General features: G+C 36.2%; 1 protein-coding gene across 2 annotated transcripts in view; it reads left to right on the top strand.

Annotated features, from left to right (window-relative positions):
• The first annotated feature begins 623 nt into the window (after window positions 1-623).
• LOC120524960 (UDP-glucuronosyltransferase 2C1-like) overlaps window positions 624-10103 on the top strand; it is a 30607-nt gene continuing 21127 nt past the window's right edge. The window contains exon 1 of one of the 2 annotated variants that reach the window (XM_039746869.1): window positions 624-745. The gene's annotated coding sequence lies outside the window, so the exon portion shown is untranslated. The remainder of the gene's footprint in view (window positions 746-10103) is intronic. The other variant, XM_039746870.1, reaches the window with a different exon arrangement.

Here is a 10103-nt window from a genome sequence, read left to right as displayed (position 1 = left end):
TTGCTACAGTTGTAATAAGTAAAAAAAAAAAAAAAAACTCATAAAGCAGTATCTTCTGTCAAGTATCATGAATGACATTTGTAATATTTTTATAAATTTAAAGTTTTAAATGTGTTAATGTGAGATTTTCTTTATGTTGTAACTTTATATTACTTACAGTTTACAACATTTGACACGGGATGTAATGTCACTCTAAAAAAATTTAGTTATTTTTATGGTTCATTTGAGTTCCCCCAAGTCTAAATGTTAAGCTCTGCCCATGAGTAGAAGGTAGATAAGGTTTCCTCAGCAGACTCAGTTCTAGCAAATTAATGACACAATTTCAAATACAATAATATTTCCATGACACAATTTTACCATTTGAAACTGACCTTGTTGAGGCTGGATAGATAATATTTTTGTGGACACGCACAAGCAAAGATTGACAAATGCACTTGTGCATTTTATTGAAAAAAAAGGTCAGCATCTGCTTTTCTAAGATTTACCATTTTTTTTAGTGCTCTTATACGTTAGGTACTATGGTAATTGAGGTAGCCCACGTGTGTGTGTGTGTGTGTGTGTGTGTGTGTTATTATTTTTTTTTTTCCGGTAAAGTTCATGTAATCGAGGAGCTGCTTGGCAGATTTTGCCAGAGAGAGAGAGAGAGAAGAGACTGGAATATTGTTATTTAAATTAAAGAACGTGAGGTAATAAACTGAGAAAAGGTAATTGGAGGAGTCGTCCTGAATAATTAGACAAACAGCAAGTAAAAATACTTTAATGAATTCAGGCTTTTTTTTATTTTGCCGATTAATTAAAACTGACACTGTTTCACTGAATTTGGATGGTGAGAGAGCTTGTGTTAAGTAGAGCAGATCATACTTTCAATTAGAAAAAGAAAAGATCAAAAAGAATTTGAAATTGCTACTTAGTAAATATAGGTGTGTTTGCTTAAAAGTAAAATGTGTCAGTTTTACTTGTAAACTTGTTAAGCATGTTATCTTCTTGATAAACATCTTATGATCATATGATAGATTTATGGATTTTCTAAGGATTTACACTGTGTTTATTATTTATTTGTGAGCTGGGGAAGAAACAAATACTGCATACTTCAAATAGCAATCCATATTAATAATTACACCTCAACAATAAGGAATGTCTAGGTGATACACTGTGAAAAAATGAAAAAAAAAAACTAAATATATAGTAAATGTATATTTTACCAGCAAAAAATGCTTTAGTGCAATTAATGATTAAAAATGATTCAAAACTATAAGTGCATGATATTTACATTTAAGTAGTGTTTAACTGTCAATATCAATTAATTAAATCAAGACATGAAAATGTATATTTTTTAGACATACATTTCATTTAAACTTAATTTCAGAAAAGTTATATACAGAAAAATGTAAACAATATGACAGCTTGTAATTAAGAGAAGCGATTATTTTCTTTTATGTGATATGTATCACATTCAGATATTTTATGTACATATTTTATTAGTTAAAAAAGTATGTGTTTTAAGGTAATTTTATTTATTTTAGTATTTTTTTCAGTCACTGAACAATAAGTTTACAGAATTTAATTTTGTCAATAAAAATGAACAGGTAACACCTGTGGTCTATAGTTTAATTATAAAAATACTAAAGTTAATTTTCTTTAACAGTTCTCCATGTCTGGTTATGCAGGAGATTAGTTTTAAAAAAAAAAATATATATATATATATATATATATATATATATATATATATATATATATATATATATATATACTGCTCAAAAGAATTAAAGGAACACTTTTTAATCAGAGTATAGCATAAAGTCAATGAAACTTATGGGATATTAATCTGGTCAGTTAAGTAGCAGAGGGGGTTGTTAATCAGTTTCAGCTGCTGTGGTGTTAGTGAAATTAACAACAGATGCACTAGAGGGGCAACAATGAGATGACCCCCAAAACAGGAATGGTTTAACAGGTGGAGGCCACTGACATTTTTCCCTCCTCATCTTTTCTGACTGTTTCTTCACTAGTTTTGCATTTGGCTACAGTCCGTGTCACTACTGGTAGCATGAGGCAATACCTGGACCCTACAGAGGTTGCACAGGTAGTCCAACTTCTCCAGGATGGCACATCAATACGTGTCATTGCCAGAAGGTTTGCTGTGTCTCCTGCACAGTCTCAAGGGCATGGAGGAGATTCTAGGAGACAAGCAGTTACTCTAGGAGAGCTGGAGAGGGCCATAGAAGGTCCATAATCCATCAGCAGGACCAGTATCTGCTCCTTTGGGCAAGGAGGAACAGGATGAGCACTGCCAGAGCCCTACAAAATGACCTCCAGCAGGCCACTGGTGTGAATGTCTCTGACCAAACAATCAGAAACAGACTTCATGAGGGTTGCCTGAGGGCCCAAATGTCTACTGCGCCCTGTGCTCACTGCACAGCACTGGGGAACTCAATTTGCATTTGCCATAGAATACCAGAATTGGCAGGTCCACCACTGGCGTCCTGTGCTTTTCACAGATGAGAGCAGGTTCACCCTGAGTATATGTGAAAGACGTGAAAGGGTCAGGAGAAGCCGTGGAGAATATTATGCTGCCCTGTAACATCGTTTAGCATGACTGGTTTGGTGGTGGGTCAGTGATGATCTTGGAGGCATATCCATGGAGCGACTCACAGACCTCTACAGGCTAGACAACGGCATCTTGACTGCCATTAGGTATCAGGATGAAATCCTTGGACCCATTGTCAGACCCTACGCTGGTGCAGTAGGTCCTGGTTTCCTCCTAATGCACGCACAATGCCCGGCCTCATGTGGTAAGAGTATGCAGGCAGTACCTGGAGGATGAAGGAATTGAAACAATTGAATGGCCTTCACGATCCCCTGACTTAAACCCAATAGAACATCTGTGGGACATTATGTTTCGGTCCATTAGGCGCCGCAGGTTGCTCCTCAGACTGTACAACAGCTCAGGGATGCCCTCATACAGATCTGGGAGGAAATGCCACAAGACACCATCCGTCGTCTCATTAGGAGCATGCCCCGACGTTGTCAAGCATGCATACAAGCTCATGGGGGCCACACAAGATACTGAAAAGCATTTTGAGTAGCAGAAATTAAGTTTTTGAAAAATGGACTAGCCTGCCACATCTTCATTTCACTCTGATTTTAGGGTGTCTACACAATTGAGCCCTCTGTAGGCAGAAAACTTTTATTTCCATTAAAAGACTTGGCATCCTTTTGTTCCTAAGACATTGCCCTGTCGTTATTTGTATAGATATTCAACTTCATATTGAGATCTGATGTATCTAATGTGTTTCTTTAAAGTGTTCCTTTAATTTTTGTGAGCAGTGTATATATATATGTATATGTATATATGTATCTATATATGTATGTATATATGTATCTATATATGTATATATATATATATATATATATATATATATATATATATATATATATATATATATATATATATATATATATATATATATATATATATATATATATATATATATATATATATATATATATATATATATATATATATGTGTATATATATATATATATATATATGCATATATATCAAAATTGGAATCAGCCAATTGATTAACAGAAAATAGTTGTTGAATTTCAGCCCTGATCAGAGTATCCGTAAAATTGAATATTGTCTGACTGTCGACCTGTAGTAGCAGATTTTTTAGATCTTAAATTGCGACATCATCACGTGAGGGTTGCAAATGTGACTCCAATCTTCAAGAAGGGAGTCAAAATGGATCCTGATAATTACAGACCAGTAAGTGTTGCTTCTGTGTCCTGATTCAAAGTATAATAAGAAATAAATTAGAAAACTACCTATAGAAAAATAACAGTCAGCATGGATTCATTAGATAAAGATCTTGCCAAACCAGTCTTTTTACATTTTTTTTGAACAGACAACTGCAGTAGTTGACTAAAGCAAAGAATGCAACAAAATTTATAAATGTTCAAAAATCCTTTGACTCAGTCCAGCACCAAAGGTTAATCCTGAAATAAACAGTACATGTACAGATCAGAGGTAACCTACAAACATCTCATGTTGATTAAACAGCAGAAGACAAAGAGTACAAACAAGAGGACAATACATGAGGAGTGAGGTTATCAGTGAAGGGTCTGTCCTTAGAATGCTACTTTTTCTGATTGACATTAATGACATTGATTCTGGTATAATTAGAAAAATTGTGATATTTGCAAATGATTATAAAATTGGAGCAATGGCAGACACATCAATTCAGAATTATTTGGACAAGATTTGGAAATGGGCAGTTTCATCTAGAAAAATGAAAAGTGCTACATGTGGGAGAAGTGAACATTTACAGTTTTTTACAATCGCTATGACAGTTTTTTCAAAACATTTAACAAGTTTCCTAAACTCTTAACGCACCAACACACCTAAAACACACAATTGGCAAAACGGTTAATTTCATGCTCAAAATCAAACATTGTAAACTAAACCCCAAAACTAATTTTCAAAATACAATAATAAACTACCACAGTACACTATGTCAAGCAAAACACTGCAAATATGTTTTAAAATCAAATAATTATTCAAAACAGTAACACATGTTCTCTTCCAACAGGAACATTTAGTCAATCATAACACATTGACAAAAAAACACTATCATCAGCTGAAATTACAGAAACTGCATTATTTTATGTGTCAGGTCTGCCCTTATATTTGAAGCCTTTCTACATCTTTGTTTTGTTGGGTTTAGTAAATGCATGCATTTTGTTTCTTTTGCTGCAGAAATTCAATACAAAAAGTGAATGACCATCTCAGAGTAGCTTTATAAAATGTACAGTTTACTGTATGTAAAAAAAATACAGACACAGAACTGCTGCAGTACAGACTTTATTTGCAAAAGGACATTGCTGAAAGATATACAAACAGAAAAAGCACCGGAATTATAATAAAAAAAAACAAAGTAATCTTCTATTCTGCCCGGTCTTCTGCATTTGGCTACATGTTCTCATCCACATCACACCTGATATCTTCTCTGGCAAGGCATCGTGGAAAGAATCTTTTGGCATGCCTTATCCACCCCTGGCAGTGTTCAGCTGTGATGTCTTGGCATGCAGCATCCATTGCATCCAGGAGGGACATTTGGTCATTTGGACGATGGTCAAAAACCTTCCATCTCCAGGCTGAGAAAAACTCCTCAATGGGGTTGAGGAAAGGGGAGTAAGGGGCAAGGAAATGGGACATCATCCTTGGATGGCCGTCAAACCAGGCTGTGACTGCACGGGAATGGTGGAATGCCACATTGTCCCATGTGATAACATATATTGGCAAGTGGTCTTCCACCTGTCCCCTTTCTACCTCTCAGTCTTTCGTGCAGGTCTTCTAAAAACAGGAGAAGGCGGTCGGTGTTGTAGGGGCCAATCTGACATTTATGCAGGAGTGCACCGTTGTTGGAGATTGCGGCGCACATGGTGATGTTGGCTCCTCTCTGGCCCGGCACAGTAACTGTGGCCCTTTGACCTATTACTGTATGTTTCTCCCACGGCGACGCCTTTTCGCCAAGTTGAAGCCAGCCTCGTCAACATAGATAATTTCATGTGGGACTTGATTGGCCTACAACCCCATGACTCTCTGAAAGTAATTACACACAGTGTATATAAATGCTGTGCTGTACTGTATATCTACTGTATGTACTAATGCACTGCAGGTTTATAGAGTAGTTTACTGCAAAACACACTGTGTATAGTACAGTAATGACTGTATTGCATAACCTTACCTGGACGTATTGGTGACGGAGTTCTTTGATGCGCTCACTGTTCCTTTCAAAAGGAACTTTGTATAGTTGTTTCATTCGGACTCTGTGTTTAGCTAGAGTCCGAGAAATGAATGATATGCTGATTGCTGCAATGTTCCCAAAGACAAGGTTGTCCTCTACAACTCTGGAGTGAATGTCCTTTAGTTTTATTTCATTGTCAGCAATCACCATGTTGACAATAGCATGTTCCTGTTCTTCATTCAAGAACTTTCCTCTGCCCCCTGAGGGAGGTAGACGTTGAATCCTTAGAGGGACAAAATGCAGTTACATATTAGAGACCGGAGGCATACAGTCACTCTAATACAGTAAATGGTAAAATTATTTACACTTTGCTGTAGGAGAAGCAATATCCTACCTGTTGGTTTCTCTGAAAATACGGACAATGGATGCCACTGTGTCCCGGCTGAGATTTGGCTGTACTCGTTCACCAGCCTCTCTGTATGATAGCCCATGGTTTATGACATGGTCAATGATAGTAGCTCTTACTGTATTTGATCAGTTACCCTAGCTCTGGTCCTTCTTTGAGCGCCACCACGCATTCTAACTCCTCTCCCTCTTCCTTGCCCCACTCCTCTCAATTGTCCTGGTACTCGTCTTCCTCTCCCTCGTGCAGGCATTCTTTCTTTCTTTCTTTATTTGTGTTGCTCTATATTGTTCCTTTTCCACACAAGATCAGTCCAAAGAGTCCATATGATCATGTGATTGGAAAAACCTCAACACCTGAGTGTGGTTCCTAGATGGGAATCAGCTGTGATTTATATATTTGCATAACTGCAATAAGCTGTTTCTCATTGGCAATGGAATAAAATACAGGGAATATATTTGTGTTTCAATTCACAATATGAACAGCTGTTCACTTTGACTTTAGCCTATATAAGTTATGTTTAGAACATGATGTAATCTGTTCTGACATACAGTGTGAAAGCATTTGTAAATTTGACTGTAAAATTACATTGTTTTGGTCTTGGTTAAGCTTGTGTGTAAAAGAAGTTCAAGCATTTTAAATTGGTGTTAACTGTATGCATTTTGTATCAAGGCAACAAGAAACGTGTTAATTGTATAGCCTACAAAGACGGATGTTGTGCTAACCGTGTTCAGAGTTTAGGAAACTTGTTAAATGTTTTGAAAAAACTCATAGCGATTGTAAAAAACTGTAATATAAATACAAGATAGTGGACACTGTCCTAAAAAATGCATCTGCTGAAAATGACTGAGGAGGCTGTTTTGACACCACATTTTCATCATCTAAGCAATGTGCAGAAGTGAATTAAAAGACAGATAAAAGTTTAGGTTATATTGTAAAAACGTTTGAATAAGAGTTATTATGCTTAAACTATACAGTATAAGAAACTAGCAGGACCGCATCCGATAGTGTGTGCAGTTCTGGTCACCATGCCACAGAAAAGACATAGCAGCACCTCAACAAACAATTAAACCTGTTTAGTCACCAGCATAGGAGACTTCAAGGGAACCTATACAGGTCTTCAAAGTCCTCAAAAGCATTGATAAAGTAGATTCAGCACAATTTTTTCATCTTAATGATGAATCACATACTCAATGACACAAATGGAAATTAAGGAGATGTGTATTTAGGACTGAAACCAGGATGTACTTCTTTATGCAAAGATTTTTTGGAATCCAGAACGAACTACCCAGATGTGTAATTGAAGCAGAAATCTTGACAACCTTCAAAAAAGTATCTAGATGAGATATTGAGACACCTTAGATGGACTAAATGGTCTCCTCTCATTTGTTAATTTTTTATATATTGTAGCAGTCAGGTGATTTTGCTGAAGACAAGCAGGACTGGAGGATGTTTGATTGAGTGTAATGTGAATCAGAGGCTCATAGTGACTGCATTCCACAAGTTTTGGGAAAATTCAGGAGGGCAAATAGAGTCTTTAAGAAAAGAGAATAAATAATAGCAGTCCCATGCAGAAGATTACAATGATGTTTTCTTGTCCTGTACTGCTTGATCTTTTCCATTTTATAATTTCTTCCACTTAACCTGAGATGCATGTTAAGGTTACTGGCCTATGTTATTTAGATTGCAATGAGATAGAATCTGTTAGCCTTCTGAATATAGAAGCTTCCCTAGTGTGCAGTTTTTCAAAAATTACATGCCAGTGTTTTTATATGTAATCACTAACTTCCTTAAGCACTTGAGTATAAATGTTCTGCTGATATGTTAGATTTCAATCTCTTTAATCTAAGAAGTACTTCTCCTTCTAGATTTTGCAAGTCACTAAATACGTCCTTAGTAGTGTCTGTTACATTTGGGAAGTTTATGAGTAAACTTCAACAAAATCCAAGTTCAAACCATTCTGTCTATATATTTAATTCCCCTTTACTATTCCCGATACACTTCAAATTATACTTGACTACACCTTACGGTGCCTTTCAGTTATAATGCAGCAGTTCTTTCTTCCACATTATTCAAGAATACATATCAATTTCCTGTCAATTAACATTTAAGCTTGGGTTTTTAACTCATTGACAGCAACATGTAAATCGAATGCTTTTTTTTCTTTGGTTATATTCCTGAATAAAAGTGCACATTTTTTTGATATTTGGACTAAAGCCTTCACACATTATACACTTCATGTTATTATTAGTATAACATGGAAAAGGTTTCTGCTTTAGGTATGTGTTCAGCATTTCTTGCATTTTTCTCATTTCCTTTCATCATACACTTACCCAGATCTTTGTAGACATGGAACACACATGAAATGCATGTATTCCAGAAAACAATATACAGTAAACCCCCATGAAGTTGCGGTTCAGAGTTCGTGGCCTCAGTTGTTTGCAGATTTTTCTTTAGAACCTAACTAATAATTGTTAGCGGAAGCCACAAATATCCTCCAAATTTTTTTATGGCTTTTTTGTGGAAATACTGTACTGTAGAGGCAACACAAAGCAAATGTAGAGGAAAACGCAGCTTGTGATGGTGAAAGTAGCCAAGCTGAGAGCATTATTCATTTCTCCTTGCTGCTGATTGGCTTCTGCTCTGTGTCGCATCTCCGGCAGATGCAGCCCAGCATTCCCGCATCATAACAGTTTACCGTGTGTAGTTATCTCGAGTGTTTCTCCGAATGTTCTCGTGTTTTTCATTATGTTCTACTTAAAGCCCTATTATGCCGCCAAAACGCCCTGCACCTTCTAACACTTCTGGCAATGAACCTAACCGCCAGAAAAAGTTTAAGACAGTTCAAGAGAGGGTTGAACTACTGGATTTGCTCCCAGAACTAAAAAGTTTTGCTGCGGTAGCCACCCGAGGAGCTGTAAATCCTCTGCTTTGCCTTGTAGTCATTATCTTCATTACATACCTTTACCATACCACAAAGCTAATTCATCATCACCATCATCTTCAATCAGTATCATTCATTATTGGTGAGTACCCATACATTTTACTGTATTTTTATTAAAGTAAATTATTACATATTTGCCGTACTTATACCAAAGCAAATGACAGCACATATCAAAGAAAATGTGCTTACATGTATTACAGTACATATAGGGGTAACATCGGTATTTTACATTCTAGCACTGAGGGAAACATAGCAGTACAGTACTGTACAGTATACAGGTTTACCTTTACATTCTTTTTTTTAGGGTAATGTATTAAGCTGAGTTTGAAATGAAATTAAAAAGTGTTCTGGGGGCATATTTAGGGCTTAAACTATAAAAATAGGCATTTATTTATATTTATTATAGGTATTTTTTTTTTTTTACCACATCCAAAATTCACAGTTTTTCGCAATTCGTGGATGCTCTAGAAATGTAACCCCCGCAAAGTTCGGGAGTTGTCTGTACTGTGTTATTTATCCTATACAACTCCAGACACCTCAAACACAGATAAGGAGCTTTGGCTTGAGTTGAGCTCCATCAAAGGGGAGATGAGATAGCAGGCTGCTTGCTGCTAATGCTGATCAACGCATTTACAAAATAGAAGTTGCTGATGTAGAGGTGCAAAGAAATTTAAGGTGGGCCAGGTTTACGGGTTTTTTCGTAGGCTTCAGGGATTCTAGTGTTAATGATGTTGTGAGTGTTTACCCACCTAATATCTAAAAGTACTTTCATGTTAAAATACTGTAGTGAATATCGAGATGGAAATAACGAGACATACCAAATGGCGATTAAGCCCAACAATAAGTGTATTTATTTAACCTTGAAAGAATTGTCTGTTGCTACCTCGGTTTTTTACCATTGTCTCAATCTTTCTCTGTCATAGACCACTGGAAATTCCTCAAAAAATAATAAATGCAAATTTGGCACAAGATACTATTCTTGTGGCATTCTGTGCCATGTTGCTTA

This window comes from Polypterus senegalus, chromosome 3 (assembly GCF_016835505.1).
Source record: "Polypterus senegalus isolate Bchr_013 chromosome 3, ASM1683550v1, whole genome shotgun sequence".
Lineage (NCBI taxonomy): Eukaryota > Metazoa > Chordata > Cladistia > Polypteriformes > Polypteridae > Polypterus > Polypterus senegalus.
This window is presented reverse-complemented; position numbering and strand designations above follow the sequence as displayed.